We start from the raw sequence: 12,842 nt of genomic DNA, 5'->3' as shown, positions 1-12,842 counted from the left end.
GTATTTCATTCCAAATTACTTATTAGCCTGTTATTTTTCAGTCATCACTCCACTTGACATCCCATGTAAAAGATCAGGGGCAACAGATTGTGAAGGAAAAAGACAAGGAAATTGTAGAGCTGAGGGAAGAACTTAAGAAATGTTAAAGATGTAATGTGACCGGTGTCTTAGAGGGATCAGGGTTTGTCACATACTACACAGGCATTACTTAAGTCAGCTTTCTTGCCTTACTGGTCTTCCTTCTGCCGAGTTATGATGCATCACAGTTGCAGTATGAGAAAGGTCACCATGAAATTAGGTCTTTATATATTAAAGACTTGCTGCTGACTATATGTCCACTGTGTTTGGATTAAAATACCTCGCTATGTGTTTTGACTTGTCACAATCAGTTAGTGTAATATTTAATATCTGGACTGAACACATGCACTTTGAAATGGGCCAGTTAAGTATATGGGAACATACAAGTATAAATCTTTAAAATATGCCTGCAGAATTTAGAAAGGAATATCCTTCAACCATGGTAATTACTCTTGAGAACTGAAAACTCAAGAACCATGTGTTTACAGGTTACAATCACAGTGATACAGTGACTGTAAGTCAAGTGCAGCCTTAAAGTGTCTTGTTGGTTGTGACCCTTGTGGCTCATTGACATTTCTTTCTGAATTGTTTTACCGGTTCATATTCAGATAACCTTTAACTGATCAATCACTTGTTTCACTCTTCTCAAAAGCTGTTTTCATACATGAACCATCTTAATAGGTATATAATTGTCCATTCTGAAGCCAGTAAAGGGTGTACTTTTGTACAGATGATATGAATGTATGTTGTTGCGTACAGTCATATGAATGTGAAATAAACCTAATTTCATTTTCATGAAATGATGCACTTGTTACTACAAACAAGATTTAACGATTGTAATGTTGTGTCTGTTTAGAGGAACAGCATCCACATTCTCATAGATTAAGATATTACCTGATATGAAAAGACTGATCCCAGCTGGACATATCGAGTGTTGTGTTTACAGCGGGTGCATCTCTCTGTAACATGTACTGCAGTGGGATGCCTCGGGCTCCTGTGGCACTCAGCTGTCAGCATTGCTGACATGTGGAAGTCAGCAACAATTAATATTCCTCCAAATTGATTTATCTGACGAATCGTCATCATACATACAGTTTCTGAAAATTAAAAAATTGATCCTTAGTTCAATGCATATATACTCTTTATAGACCACTAAGACCAAATTTTATATTACATCTGTTTTAGTGATGAAGTGCAGAACAGTTATGACAATTAAAAAGTGACAAATTTGAAAATCTAAAAGTATTTTCAAAACATCCATACCTTGTGTCAAAATCAATCACTTGGTTGATCGGCACTGGACCGATCTTGTTGCCCAGGATATCTGCCACAGTTGAAGGAGTATGGTGCGCCTGTGTTGTTCAGGAATATGAGTGAAATTGTGAAGCTTCACTTCCTGAAGTGACTTCACAAGGCCAATGATGAGGGAACATCTTCCACCAAGACTAAACTAAAATGCATTCTGGTGATATAAATCTAAAGATTTTTTGGTATTAAAATGAAATGTTATTGCATCAAGAAAAACATCTAATCCAGTATCATGTTTTCAGTAGATCCTAACTTTTAATGTTATTAGAATAATAATTAATAGTGCATTCATGATTCTGTGCTAGGTGTGGTGTTTCGTTAATAAAGTTTACTTCTCAAACCAGGCCTATGTGTATCATTTAGAGGATGATCGAAAAATGAACAATTGAATTTTATGGACCGGTTTATGTCACCTACTGAATGGAAAAAAAGTTTCATTTTTGCCGATAGTATATGTAAATACAAAAGTGCTGCCAGAATTCGATAGAACTAGAAATAAATGAAGAAAACAGTCACAACAATATGAGAGCATATAAACGATCACTACAAGCGACAGTTTATTAATGTATGTGGCTTTGATTTTTTAGTCATTTATGTGAGGAGTTACCGATGACATACTTACCCAGCTTTACAAAAACAAAAACAATAGCTGTCAACGATCTTCTCCACGTTTGTGTCAAGTCAAATGGAGGGTATGCGAGCCTTAATATTCTTCGACACTGACTGCCAGCACTTGGCTTCAATGTCAGAGGTGTTGTCACGGCTATAAACTCCTTTGTCATGGACATAACCCTGCGAGAAATAGTTCAAGTCTTTCTGTTCCGATTTGTGCGTTAAAGTAGCGTAATCTGGCAAAACTACAACAGATAATGTCTTCAGTAACTGTAACTGTAATCGGTGACTGCAAGTGTATCCGCCATTTTGACAGCTCAGCATCCGAAAGCTTGGGGGACGTAGCAACAGTAACCAAGGTGGGCGGAGCTTGGCGCGAATGTCGGAACCATATATACTGTGATGCCGCAGTCCCGGTGTTCATCATGTGTATTGTACCTGTTTCCATATTAATAAACAACCTACTTCCATTGTGTAATTGAATATAACAAGAAACATCTTTTCAAGAATAGTTCAGCTATAACGTCTCATATATCGTATGCTTCAATGTTACTGACTACATGAAATACCTGTTTAGGTCTGACTACCCAACTCAAGACCCGTGAAGGTCTGGGGTAGAATAGGCCTTCAGCAACCCAGGCTTGCCATAAAAGGCGACTCTGCTTGTCGTAAGAGGCGACTAACGGGATTGAGTGGTCAGCCTAGCTGACTTGGTTGGCACATGTCATCAGACCGATGCTGTTGCTGTTGATCACTGGATTGTCTGGTCCAGACTTGATTATTTGCATACTGCCTCCATAAAGAGGGAATATTACTGAGTGTGGCGTACAGCTAGACTCACTCACTGACCTAACTCATGTCCGTTTGTCTGGGAAACACCACTTCAAGTCCAGACATACAGAGCTTAGAGTGAGGTATTATTTAGTGACAACGGCAATGTCCAGAGACTTTTAAACATGCTATGCAAGTTATTATAATTGTTAACATGACTTAAGATAAGTATTTGATGTCTAATGTGTCTTCTTGCAGCAACACGAAATGGTTTCGATGATATTTAAGGCAACAACAAAGAGTGGAAACTCGATGCTAATAAATATGGTGAAACCCACCTGCGGCAAAGGATATGTCTTGGCACAATTATTCATACCGTAAACCTTAACCTTGTGAAAGAATGGCGTGGGTTCGTTTCGCGACCAGTTTTTGTCATTTGCGAGTGTTTGTCATGCTGATGCATGTCACCGAAGCCAGTTACGTAGATCAGTCTCACGAGGTCAATCGCTGGTTTATTTGGTTCACATTTATTATTTAGAGCTGGATATTATGGCAATATCATGTCGAGGTATACGAGCCAATGAGCTTCAAACACACAACCTGAGATGGAAAATGAACCCGGATGAGAACACGTTTTCACCACGATATTGCTTTCCCCACTTTCTTCTCGAAAGAAATGTCAGAAAGTCCCAAGCCTGCTTGAATGTTTCACCATGTCTTCAACGTGACAATTACACGTATTGAGTTTCCATCCTCAGGTGGGTCCTCTTCAGATGACAATTTAACAGACTGCACCAGCCATGTTGTGGTGAACACTTGACAACAACAAAGATCATGATCAATCGCAAACACATCCGGGCTCTCTTTCCGGGTGGGAACTGATCTTCAGTAACCAATGCTTGTCGCAAGAGGCAACTAACCTGACTGGATGATTAGGTTTGCTGACCAAATATAAAACGGGATCGTCTACATAACACAATTTCATGATTGTTATTAAATGTTTAAATGAAGTATGCAAGTATGAAACACATAACAGGTTGTTTGACAAGATGTGCGTCATCAACGTTGATGTTCGGAGCGATAGGGCATTCCATTCCGAAACAACAACAGCCGTCCATTGATGACAGCTGGTGTCCTTCACTGGTGAACGTGACATGAAATCAGTGGAGGTGTTTGATGTTTATGACCATGCTAGTCAATCCCAGTAATTGAATTCATGAGAATTAACACCATTTGTCGATCCACACGTCTTTCGGATTATTGGGTTTTTTCTTCACTTTATGGGATTAGGATTACTCTTAAAGCTAAAATTTATAGTGCTTTTACCCTACGTGTATACATGAAATTTCAAAGACGCAATAATTTTTCGGTGTTTTCTATATTTTTGTGTGAATGAACCGTGCTAATCAGGAATTAACAGAAAGGTTGGAATGGTAACCCGTCAATATATATTTGTAGTAGACTACAATGCATTTGAGAGCGTATTGCTGAAATTGTGAATTCTGTCAGCGCATTGACAGATGATAGTAATTTTAGATCATACTAATATATTCCAAGACATGCATAGTATCGTAATGCTAAGGAACTATATAATTTAACCACGCACTGTTTAAATGTAGTATTTAAGCACATTAAGCAATCAAAGTATTGTTAGATCAGAAACGTACCTCACGGCATACATATGTACATAGTAGGGTAACGTTTGAGCAACAAATTATTTAAATACAGGGACATTAATCCAGGAAAGTAATGGCAGATGAAACTAAATGTATTTCATGACAACTACTGAAGCTTGAAGGAAGAGAGGATCAAATTACTGAAGCACATTCATCCACTATGAAAATGCAAAACTGCACATTATATTTCACCCATTACCAATTGGAAAGTTAACAACATTAATTGTATTTGGAGTTACAACAGTACAAGTGTGAAACATGAGGATGGTACACTTTATGAACGCATTGATTTGTTGGGTTTTGATGAAAGTTTTACTAATGTGATCAGATTTGACGATGCGTAGTTTTGGATTTCTTACACTGCTTTTAGCAATATTCCAGCAACATCGGTGCGGGGAACACCTGAAATGGGCTACACACATTGCACCCATGCGGAGAATCGGACCCAGGTCTTTGGCTTGGCGAGCGAAGGTCTTAAATACTAGGCTACCAACACAGTCCCACAAGGAAACAGAACTCTGATCCTCGTAATTTTAGAGGCCCTCGTTTAACATCACGTCTCGGTACGCTCTTTGAAACATTACGGCTCATACGTACAGAAGACAAATTGCGTATGTTTACCACAGATTCCCATGAAAAGCTACTGAATAGTTTCAGAAAATAAGACGCAGCTATTATGTATACATCACCCATGAAAGAAGACATTCACCATTTTATACAAAGGGACTCTGTAGTCTGTAGTGTTAGTTACGGTAGTGACCAATTTGCTTGTTTCTTTTTATCAATAATCTCTTTACGTTCTTGAGAGGCATGCAGAAGTTTGTATTCAGGAATATGACACAATGTTATGGATGTCAACGTCTGTTTATCACATTCCGGAATACATTGTTTTAATCAACAGTCAACAACACGAAACTGCATCAATGCTTGTTATATTGACATTCCAACCGGTTTGGTTGTGGTGGGCATATTGAGGCTTAAAGCAGCAAACCAGCCAACAGTCATGAAATCCATTTCAGCTGCCCGCTGGTGCAGTCTGAAAACGCCAATCTTAGAACTCCTACCAACCTGCCTTATGCTTTAAAACTCACGCATAATATACTGCCTGTTATTACATAAGTCAAACAATACATGTGTCCTATTCATGTAAATACCTTGGTGCAACGAATACCTGGATCAACTATTGAATGTTCCTGAACTGAATGACATGAGTCATCGATTCTTCACATTTTCCTTTTCCAGAAATAGGTACACAAGATAAAGCTGCACTATAACATGTCAGAATTACTTGATCCTTACAAAGCTTGCTGATTGGTTGCTTGTTATAATTACAGAAAATCTTTATTGCCATCATAATCATTTCAACGCAACTCTGAAGAAGAACATTTGAGTGTTCAGGTTTGTAAGTTAATTCCATTGCTTGGATATGGGGTTACAGAAATATATGTGGCGCACACACTGCAGCTCTCCTGTAACAAACAGAGACACGAACATATATTGGTAACCAGTAAACCATGCATGCTTGCCGTAAAGGGCGACTAACGTAGGTCAGTCTCACTGACTTGATTGACACATGTCATCATAACCCAACTACGTAGATCGATGATTCTGCTGTTGATCACTGGAATATGTCGCCCAGACTCCATTATTGACAGCCTGCCGCCAAATAGCTAGTATATTGTAGCATTAAATAACAGCGATCCTGGTATGATTAGTATGTTCCTCTGAGATTCAGACATTCCACTGACTTTTCCAGTGAATATTAGGTTTATCCCACTTTTAGCAACATTCCAGCAATATTCTGGCAGGGAACAACAGAAAGACGCTTCACACAACGTACCTATGTACGAAGTCGAACCCGTGTCTTCGGCGTGACGAATGAACGCTCTAACTACCAGGCTCCAATGTGCGGAAGAGAAGTGAGAGCTTGGAGAAGGAAGTCGTCTAAAATGTAACTATCATATTTGGCAGGCCAGAAACCCCCAATCGCTATGTACTTTCCCAATTCGTACTGGCGATGTTACTTCGGGTTTCAGTCCTACATGAAACAGATCCACCGTGACAACAACGTAACTTCAACATTTATTCACTTACAGGAGCCACGTAAGAGGAGAACTGTTCATCATGCAAATATTTATGAATAATTAAGATAAGTACACTCCGAACAAAATATGTATGTCTAATATATAGTAGATTGTTCAGATGATTACTTTCACGAAGGAAGGAATATTTCTCTTCTGGTTGCTGTAACAGGTCTTACAACACACCTTTCATGAAATCATTTACACAGTTTCTTCTCTTATGCCAGACATACTTTTGTAAAATATACTTGGGGAACAATATTTGCTAAAAAGAATCTATTTTATGAATTTCTGTCAGATAAGCACTTCCGCAGATAATATTGGCACAACATACAAAGTTCACTAGCTGTTACTTTAGACAAATGTCGTGATAAGTATGATATTCCCCACCCTGTGGAAGTTTCAGACTTTTTAGCAGCAGTTGTCCTAGCATCAAAGTAGGAAATCGCTGAGACGTTTCATCCAAGTACTTGTCGAAATGTCTCCTTAGGGGAAGAAGTGAAACGCATTTCCTGACTCAACCATCTTGCCATCTTCTGTCATGACGAGAAGACCGTCGAACAGGAAGTTGTGCTGGCTTATTTCCGGTTTTGAAGGGTGATAGATGGCCGATGCTTGTCATTTGGGCTGGTGTGATAAACGACCACTCGTTAACCCCTTAGTAGTCACCAACATTACCAATATGGTCTAATGTGTACAATTGGTCTAGAAAGCCGACACGTCTGGTCTGGTGTTAAGGAGGCCCATGCCATATAATCTGATCACTAATAACTATCAAACTATTAATAAAATCAAACCACAAAGATCTTCTATCAGATTTGAGAAGAATATCTCCATCGAAAATTTAATGGATCGTCATTCATGATCCTCGTGTTTGAACACCTTCATGCGTTAAGAAGAACTGCAGTGGCAACATCCTGGTGGGACATGTCATTTGTGCGTCCACTTCGTTTTGTGTTTAAGGATGACACTGCTCACAGGGTTGGTATTGTTACTTAGTGTTCGAAGAAATGAACCAACCTTATCATGACCAACATTCACTCAAGATTTGTCACCCATCAAACATATCTGTCATGTCATTGCTTGTCTCTTACAAGCATTCATCAAAAATAAACTTGGTGTAGTCATACAGGAAGAATGGGACGTAATGAGCCAAGAAGACATCGGACATTTGATTAGAATTCTGCAAGATTACTGGCAAACACTATTCCAAAAATCACATCATCTCTAATAACCGAACGCAATTTCCAGTAATGGTGTAACCTCCACTAAGTGTAATGACGAATCTGATTCTCCACCTCTCTGACTGAAAACAGTCATTTACTTTGATGTGGGCAATGTATTCCTGTTGGAAGGCTTGTCCAACAGATCAAGATTGTGTACTGGAGAATCTCTCTGTTGTATGGTGCGACTCATAATGTCGCACACATGTTTTGAACACTTGTACTTGGACTGGGCTAAGGTAGACCTGGCAAGAACCCCTAAAAATATATATTTGGTTCATGATTAATGTTGTGTGCCAAGGCTTTTGTCAGGATTTCGTTTGTTGTCTTTCAGATAGCCAGTAAGCTACCTGAAAAAAATAGCTTTAGCGTCAAATTGGACGGGAGGCATTTTGAAGGTTAGAAATTTCAGAACACAGGGAGGTATACAAAAAAAAGGAACGCCAACTTGGCGTGGTGAAAACCCGTAAGTAGTATAGGGAATGACAGTTCTGGACCACTTTACATATAGGGTGTGCTAAAGCTAAGCAAAGCTAAGCAAAGCTAAGCAAATTAGCTTAGCTTTGCTTAGCTTTGCTTAGCTTTAGCACACCCTATATGTAAAGTGGTCCAGAACTGTCATTCCCTATACTACTCCCGTAAGGGCATATACATGAGTGAGTAGGTCAGTGAGTGGATGTGTGACTCATGAAGTCACGCTATGAAGGTCTTCAGCTTTTGACACCTTGGTGCTGTCAACCACAAGAATCATAAAGTCGAATCTCCTATTCGTATCAGTCGATTGTTTGTGAATGCCGAGAAACAGCAACGACCCCGACCCCTCTTCAACATGATATCACTTTCCTAGTTTCGGAAGTGAACCTATGTGCCTATGTGCACTCTCCTTACGAGCATATAAGGAATGAGGAATGACTCAATAAGAATAAGTCGTGTTTAAGCGGCACGAAGGAAGGGACCAAACTGTTAATTTGACAAAGGCCGTAATTTCCAGCTCAGCTGCAGGTGATAAGAAAATTACTCTGCGGAGGAATAATATGAGTCGTGAGCTTGATATTTGCTTTTCAAACAGTGGACTGTACGCTGGATATGAAGTCAGTTATTTGACAGGCACAGATAATTTGTTCAAAGAACACTTAGCACTATGACTGCTAGAAAGTGTGAAAATAATTTTCGGTTTCCTGTCGTAATAGCGGATGATAAATGTTTGACTCCACTGAAGCCGATTAGAAACAACATAAGAATTTGAAGGGTTACGTCCCTTGCGGCCTACTTCATGAAGATCATATTAGTAATTCAAAATTATTGCTGAACGTAACTGCATTTCGCCAATTCCGTTGAATTTGAAAAAGAAAAAAATAATTGTTCATTCTCAGGTCAGTCTCATTAAAGGGTAATTTCTTACAACAGTACCATGCCTCGCTCTATGTAGAGCAGACGACATTAATTGGAGGCAGCATGAGGATAAGCGTGAGTGAACTTTGACCTCTCAGTCGAAATGACGGATATCTTTCCTCTTGAACCAGTCAGTTGTGAGCTTTCTTAAATGATTTGGCTTCATTTGATTTGACGCTTACTGCTTGATTAGAAAGCTCACCGCCGGACGCGACCAGATCGTTTGTCGCAAGGGTACAGTTTCGGAGTAATTCCAATCATATTAATGAAACGTCTCCATCGAATTTAATCTGTGACATATTGCCCTAATGATTCAGATCTTGTGGAACAAGTCATTATTGATTTCACAGAAGAAACGAGCTACTTGATATGGTGCCATTAGGCAATGGTTTAGTAGAAATACTGTTATAACCGACCTTAAACCAAACTGACTCATTCATTTTACTCATGCCATATAAATTAGATTGTAAATATATGATTATAACACCCCAAAAGATTAACCGATCTGGAACTCAATATGTTTCGGTTGACAAATGTCCATAGTAAATGTAACAACATTTCATTAAAATTATTGGACCGCCGTCCGCTTGACAATAAAGTAAAACTGTAATTATTTAAGAATACAATCGTGAGAATAGTATCTGATTATGTCAGTAGGAAAACAGTATACATATTGACCTAATGTTTATGACAATGCTGGTTTCGATGTTGATGTAGGGAATAGGGTCACTGATTATTTGCGGTGTGCAGTCTTTGTACATTGGTATATACAGCTTATTGCAGGTCATGTTGTGTGTAGTCATCGTAAACAAGTGAATCAAGATAGATCTCTTTCCAAAATCTTAATTACTTTCGGTAGATACATGAAGTAGCAGCAAAGTGTCAAGAGGACCCCTGTGTCCTTGTTATCACACTGTTTGAGATACTGAGAGACGAATGTTAAGGACATTCATAATTGAGTGGAATGTGTAAAGTCGTTTATAGTTTTTTTTACATTGACATCAGTAAGTGATATTGGTAAGAAATGAACGTCAGTATGAATGTGCTGAAAAATTGTAGGCAAACAACACTGCAGGTATATATTTGATATCAAATACATTTTGTGGCTAAATATATACACAATGTATAGATTGTGTCCCATCATACTGAACGTCAGTTTAATTCAGTTGAGTGACCCGCTTATCTGGCCCCAGTTCGTGTTATTTATGGGGCAAAATGTTGTCTCAGGCGTTGAAAATCTTTGAAACATGCCTCTTTGCGCAAGATGGAACCGGAATAAAAAGGGGCCAGAATGATCAGTGGTAAGTCACTTGGCTACAACCACAGGAGTGCTGTGTTTATGGTGTGTCATTATGCAAATTGTGAATGTTTATTTCTGTCAGAAATTATTCTACCTGATATATAAACCTCATTCTCGTCTTAAAACACATCAAATGGTTTGATTAAAAGGTTAGAAATATCATGCATGGCACTCAACACTCTCTCCGTGTAACATCGGTTCTGATTTGTTTTAAAACTGATGCTACTTGTGAGGATCCGGGCTAAAATTGCAACCCATGGTTATCATACGAGGCGACTCCATGGGCTCAGATGGTCACTCCCGTTGACCCATGTCATCGTCTCCCAATATCCCAACTGTATAGATCAATATTCATGATGTTGATCAGTGAATCGCCTGATTCAGATCAGTGGATCGCCTGATAGCAGCGTAAGCCTAAGGAAACAGATTACTTAAGAAAATATGTTAGATATGATGAAGTCTAACTACAGCACACTGATACCCTTTATGAATCTACAAATATGTCACGACAATTAAACTTGCGAGTTCTATGCGTTTCCCTGTTAATCAACGTCAGTGAGCTTGCATTCCAATGCTCGTTTGATCGCTTAGGTGACTCGTTTCTCTTGATCAGCCTAAGATCAAATGGTTCACTTGGGGTCGACTGGACCATGTTCAATCAGCCGACGTGCTATTTCCGTCTGCATCTCTCAAAATAACTAAAACGCAGTACTTCAACCTTCATAGCTATTGCATATAACGTAGGTGTGTAGTTTCAACTTCCATTGAGTTTAATACGAAGCACATTTATAACACAAAGAGGTGCAGTAATTTTGTAAGCTGCGGCTCCTCCACATATGAATACACACACTGGAGCTGGAGGCCTTTTCGCGATTGTGCACAAGGCATACGTAGCTTCACATCAATGGTATCGCACTCTTTTGACTAAACTAGCTGAGACCTGCAGAACCAAAACTGTTCTTGACTACATGCATAAACAATACACCAATGAAACGCATTAATCATTGATATCTCTGCCGATAACGTCCATTTCCTGAGAAAAAAAAACATCCTTTGTAGATTAAACAACCAGGATCCATTCCCAATAACTCCAATAAGGAAAATACTTTTTGGGTGAATTACTGAATGAATGGAGATATTGATAAACAATCTCGCTACAATACATACAACAGCATATCAAAGAAAAAGAACATCAAACGACTTGGAAGGAGATTCTCGTTCTGCAGCTGGTCTCCTCCTTGACTGGTGGTAACTTTGATCACTGATGCGGTGTTCTTTTTAATGATCCGGTCCTGTTAATGATTCAAAGGCTTGTTGGTCAATGTTTTGTCCTTTCAATATTTGCATTGATGCTGTTGGAAATTATATCGTATGGATAGTTTCAGATACGTGAGCACCAAATGCAAGAGAGAAAATTCAAGTGGCACTAACATGCAAGAAAATTGCTAAAATGTATCAATGATTCAGACACCCAGTATTGTAAAGATACCAAGACTTGAAGATAATAAGATGTTGCTAAGTCAGTGTGATTGTCAGACTCACGATCGAGTTAACAGTGTGGGATGGGGATGGGAGTTTTCTGTTGGTGGGTTCGTTATGGGTGTAAGAGGGCGGGGGTTATGACTTGTGTTAAACAACATCACTGCCGTTAAATCATAGCTAGCACATAGCCCGAGCTAGAGGCCACTGGATGATACTATGGTTATCATCTCACGCAATCGCCAATTCATTTAGTCGATTCCGGCCGCAACGAGTGTTGAGCAAATATTTTAAACTCGGTCCATGAGGATGGTAGGTCACTGAAATGAACCCAATGGTCGACCTAATTGGTCGTTTCCCAGATCAAGGCCAACATCAAAATATTAAGACGTGCAAATACTGTTAGCACATAAAACTACTATCGTCTGTTTGCTTGCGCTTATTTATTATCATCATGTACTTAAAGGGGTTTAGAACGAGCACATAATACATAATAGATTATTCTTTCATCAGAACTGTCGGCACCAGGTGGCTTCTGAAATTATTAATTTTCTCATACATTTAAATCAGTGTGTATTGAATATATACAGCCATGTACTTTGAAACACGCCGATGATTGATAACATATTCTGTCAAGGTCTTCCAAAATGATCACATGGCAGGACTTCAAAAAGGGTCCTGAGCATGCACGCAAACGGTTTGGGCATCACACCACCCTGACAACACATACCATTCCTCTGGCCTCCTCTTCCCGACCGCAACACTTAGGCTATATATACACCTGGAAATTAATCAAGCAACACCCCAATTTTTTCTATTGGAGCAACTTTGAAGTGTTCTGACAATCAAAATATGCCGGGTTGATATAGTTTGACACTTTTTTATTCAACAGACGATCTCTGACAAACAACTTAAAGGGAAA

This window comes from Haliotis asinina, chromosome 16 (genome assembly GCF_037392515.1).
Source record: "Haliotis asinina isolate JCU_RB_2024 chromosome 16, JCU_Hal_asi_v2, whole genome shotgun sequence".
Lineage (NCBI taxonomy): Eukaryota > Metazoa > Mollusca > Gastropoda > Lepetellida > Haliotidae > Haliotis > Haliotis asinina.
The sequence above is the reverse complement of the archived record's forward strand: the minus strand, read 5'-3'. Positions refer to the sequence as shown.